Source organism: Lygodium microphyllum, chromosome 10 (assembly GCF_053477565.2).
Source record: "Lygodium microphyllum isolate KBCC chromosome 10, Lygodium_microphyllum_v1.1.10, whole genome shotgun sequence".
NCBI lineage: Eukaryota > Viridiplantae > Streptophyta > Polypodiopsida > Schizaeales > Lygodiaceae > Lygodium > Lygodium microphyllum.
In genome coordinates this window covers 5,394,821-5,400,054 of record NC_141144.1, presented here as the reverse complement: position 1 = coordinate 5,400,054, position 5,234 = coordinate 5,394,821, and positions in this window count along the sequence as shown.

Below are 5,234 nucleotides of genomic sequence, written 5' to 3'. Positions count from 1 at the left end.
CCTACCTACAATAACTGAATTGAAGGAACCATGTGAAGCTTGTATGATGGGCAAGCAACAGAGAAAGGCATTTCCACAAGAAAGCAAGAATAGAGCACAGGCTCCTCTAGAGTTGGTGCATGCTGACTTGTGTGGTAAGATGCCTACACAGGCCTTGGGGGGATCTTCTTATTTTATGTTGATTGTCGACGACTATAGTAGGAAGATGTGGGTGCACTTCCTTCGTGATAAGGCTCAAGATTTTGGTAAGTTTAAAGAATGGCTAATACTTGTTGAGAATGAAACAGGGAAAAGTGTGAAGAAATTTAGAACAAATGGTGGTGGTGAGTTCAACTCAAAGGAGTTTGAAGGCTTTTGCAAGAGCAAAGGGATCAAGCGTCAATTGACGATGCCTCACACACCTCAGCAGAACGGTGTTGTGGAACGCAGGAATCGCACCATTGTGGAGATGGCAAGATGCATGCTAAAGGGCAAGGGATTGCCTAACCATTTTTGGGCTGAAGCTGTTAATACTGCAGTCTACATTCTAAATCAGAGCTACACAAAGGCTCTCAAGGGAAAAACACCTCATGAGGCTTACACTGGTAAGAAACCATCTGTCTCACATTTCAGAATTTTTGGATGTGAATGTTATGCACATGTTCTAGATGAGAAGAGAAACAAGTTACAACCAAAAAGCAGAAAATGTATCTTCTTGGGTTATAGTGATAAGCAGAAGGCTTACAAATTATATGACCAAGAGGCAAAGAAGATCATCGCGAGCCGTGATGTGGTGTTCAAGGAGGAGCCGCATACAGTGGAGGAGGAGAAGGCAAGTTCTTCCACTTTATCATCAAGTGAAGAAGTAGTCCACTATGAACTTGTCTCAAGAGCTATCCCTATCCTTAAGGAGGAGGAAGCATCATCTTCAGATGATGAGGAAAAAGTTCACAAACCTGACATCACCCCACCGGAAAAGCCATTGCCGCGCTGGGTGAAGCAGCTCTATGACCACAATAATCCTATGCCTGCATCTGTTGAGGAGAAGGCAGACGGACCAAGGAGGTCTCAGAGAATAGAGGAGCAAAGGAGGGCTTCTGCTCACATAGTCAATATGGCATTGATGGTTGAGATTATGAGAGAAGTAAAGGAGCCAACTGACTTAGAAGAAGCACTGGCAGATCCATCATGGAAGGCTGCTATGCAGGCGGAGTATGACAGCATAATGAAGAATGACACTTGGGAGCTAGTGGATCGACCACCAGCAAAGCGGAAGGTTATTGGCACCAAGTGGATATGGAAGATAAAGTACAAGGCTGATGGTACCTTAGAAAAGTAGAAAGCTAGACTGGTTGCCCAAGGATTTTCACAAGTTGAAGGGTTTGATTTTCAAGAGTCATTTGCCCCAACTGCTAGAATGACCACTATTCGCACGGTACTTGCAGGGCTGCCCACAAGAAGTGGCCAGTGTACCAAAAGGATGTTATGTCTGTGTTCTTAAATGGTGACCTCAAGGAGGAGGTGTACATGGCTCAGCCACCAGGGTTTGAGGCCCCCCATTCTGAGAACAAAGTGTGTAAGCTGAAGAAGGCATTGTATGGGCTGAAACAAGCCCCCAGAGCATGGTACCAGCGGATAGATAGGTTCTTTTTAAACCTAAACTTCAAAATATGTGCCTCAGATGCTAACTTGTATGTTTATAGGGATGGTAAAAAGTCTGTAGTGATTGTCCTATATGTGGACGACCTTCTTATTATAGGTGACTATGAAGATATGATCAACCAAACTCGAAAGGCTTTGAGTTCTGAGTTTGAAATGACAGACTTAGGCTTGCTGCACTATTATTTGGGGATTGAAGTCTGGCAAGAGCCAGGAAAGATCTTCATCTCTCAAAAGTAGTATGCATGGGAGATCTTGAAGGCATTTGGCATGACCGAGTGCAAGGAGATAGCTACACCTATGGAGGTGAATGCAAAGTTATCCGTCGAGGATACATCAGCACTAGCAGACATTGGGAGGTACAGGAGGTTGGTCAGTAGTCTGATCTACTTGTCTAACACCAGACCAGATATCAGTTTTGCTGTTGGTGTTTTGAGCAGGTTCTCAAGCAAACCTCATGAGAATCATTGGAAGGCTGGGATGCGGGTGCTTAGATACTTGAAGGAAACTCTTGACTATGGTATCACATACAGTTTCGGAACTTCTCTTGTGGGGAACTGTGACTCAGATTGGGCAGGAGACATTGATTCCAGGAAGTCAGTTTCTGGTTATTGTTTCTCTTTGGGTTCAGGAATTTTCTCTTGGATTAGTAAGAAGCAACCAACAGTGGCATTGTCTTCTACTGAAGCAGAGTACAAGGCAGCTTGTTTTGCTGCATGTGAAGCCGTATGGTTGAGAAGGATTCTATGGCATATGGGAGTGCAGGATGAAGAACCAACTGTGCTGAGATGTGACAATCAGAGTTGCATCGCCATTGCCAAAAATCCAGTGTTTCATGCACGCACCAAACACATAGAGATCCAGTATCACTATGTGCGTGATTTGATGGAGGATGGGATAGTGGAACTGGTCTACTGTCCAACAGAGAAGAATGGAGCAAATATCTTCACCAAAGCACTTACGAAGGATCTGCTTCAAGTTCATCTTCAGAGACTCGGCATTGGGCCGAGGAGATAGTTCACCTATGGGTGGACATTGAGGGGGGGTGTTAGATATAATCAATGCCCCACCCTCATTAGGTGCTACCAATGATCCATGGTGCTCAAAGTTGTAAGGCCCCCATTATGAGGAGAAGCCAAATGTGAGCCCAGACATTGGTTGAGTCCTGACTTGTATATCAGATGAGGTCTATGTGACCAGATGGCAAAAAGGTGACTATTGTGGGTCTAATCTTTGGGTTAGACGGAGTGGTTAAGCTGGTAGCAACTCGAGGCGCATTGCATCGAGTTGCGGTGTAAGGGAGTTAAAAGGGGCCCCTATTGTGGGGTCAGCGCCGCCGGCCCGATGGTAAAGGGAATATTCCCTGGAATATTTCCTGGCCGACTAGTGGAGGCTCATATGGTAGGTAGGCCAACCTCAGGACCTTCGTGGACTATAAAAGATAAACCCCTTCGCAGCCATCTCTCACTCATCTTTCACCCAGTCAGAGTTGTTGTTCCAGCTAGCCTTAAGCTCTTCACCTATCTTCTGTCTAGATCGCCATCTAAGCTTCACACAGTGGAAGCGCACGGGTGGATAGAGCCATCTTTGTATCAGTTGTTTGAAGTTAAAGAATTTATTGATTCTCCTCTTATCTGTTGTGTACTCTCTATCTCTTTCTCAGATTCTGTTCGCTGCGGCGTGTAATATTTTACAAATTAAAAAACTAAAGATGATATTTTCATCAAAGGAGAGCGGGTGGGCATGACCCTCTATGGGTTCGTCCAATGATAGGGTGGTTCCAGCTAGTTCGGAGCTTTTTTAAATCGGTGATAGAAATAGGAAGACAATAAATTGGCCAACTAGTCATGAGGTAGAATGAACTTGCATTGTTTAAGGGGCCCGGAATGGATTTTGCCTTATGCGCAAGAGGGTTGACGTATCGCACTCCCCTCCGTCTCCCTTTCTCTTTGAACCAAGTGCAATGGCAAGTACGCTTTAGTTCGAGTAATCCTGTAGGAAGTGGGAACTCAAAATTACTAACACTAGCTGACTGTTGGGAGACTCGTTTGATTTTAGGAACTCGAAAATTTCGGTAGATCCTAGTGGGTTCAGCCGAAACTCTTGCGTTGCGATGTAGACATAGTAGGGCCTAAGTGACAAACCCCGTGATACTCCAAGGGAGCACCGGGTGGCATCATTTTGGAAAACCTACTGATGGACTACTAAAAGGTGTGCCTTGGATAGAGACTTGCAGACACCTCACACTATGGCATAACTTGGACAACATGAAAACTTTAGAGATTTCTCAAAGATTTGAGTATATTTTAGTGTCTTTTAGCTTCATGAAGTGAAAGGCAATCATCTTAATCGACAATGGGCCTACATTGGAGCTTTATAGCAAGATTGGAAGCACTTTCTCCATTTCAAATTGGGGCAAAACAGGGCAACCATCAATTTTCATCAAATTTTTCCTGATGGAAGCTTCAAACAATGGGACTTTTGTTGTCTACAACGACTCGAGAAGGTTTGATTGAAGCTACTTCATCAATGATTGGCTTACATTAGAGCATTCTTGTTGAGAAATAGACAATGATGTATGCTCCAAGAAGAGATATCCTAAATCCCTTATGCACAGTGAGGAGAGTGGAACAAGATGGAAAGCTATATAAGGTTGTACTTGACTCTTATTTCAATGAAATGCTATTGTACTCTCAACCAAGTATCAGTGTCATTGTCCATACACACAAGAATGTGTTTATGAGTCCAAGCTTCCATCTTGGAACCCAATTCACTTGTGTAACAGCTGTCTACTCATCGTCCATGTCAACATGAATTTACTCTTCATCTTCCAACCTCCATAGCTTCTACCATGCTTTAGATCTGACATTTTAACAATTCCATCAAGATTGATGGCAATTTCATCCTCTTGAATATGGAAATGTATGGAAATTATTGATTCTATCAAGAATTTGGGTTCTTTAAGGCTCAAAGGACCTTCTCCAACAATCATTGTTGACTTCTAAAGCATGGGATTCTCTTGATTCATTGGAGCAATCTTTATGATTTGAAGTTGAAGTTACATGGAAACAATCATCATGGGACAAATTCTTTCTTGAAGCTAGCATTATGTTCTTCAATATTGATCCATTTGATAAAGGATTGTATTGAGATTTTATCTATTGCGGTTCATCTACTACTCTTCATCAACATTAAGAGGTAACCCTATTGCTTTCAGCTAAATCTCTCTTTTCATTTTATTGTTGAACCAGTCCTATTGTTGATAAAGAGAAATTGAGTGTAATAAATCCTCTGAAACTACTATTGAAGAGCATATATAATGCAACCTAGGGCTGATTGTGATTGCTCTATGATTTTCCTTTCCTGTCCATTCATAAATTGATGCCAAATTGATTGCAAAGTGCTATTCACTGCCTACATAACTTGTAATTTGATTGGATGATTGAACATTGATGCCATAGGACTACAATAATGATGAAAATGGTAAGTAAATATTTGTAAAAATAGTGATCCATTGCAAAAGGGTAATACCCTAAACTTAGTCCTTTCAATTTGGTCATTTTCTAAATTTCCACTTGCATGTTATTAAAGAATCC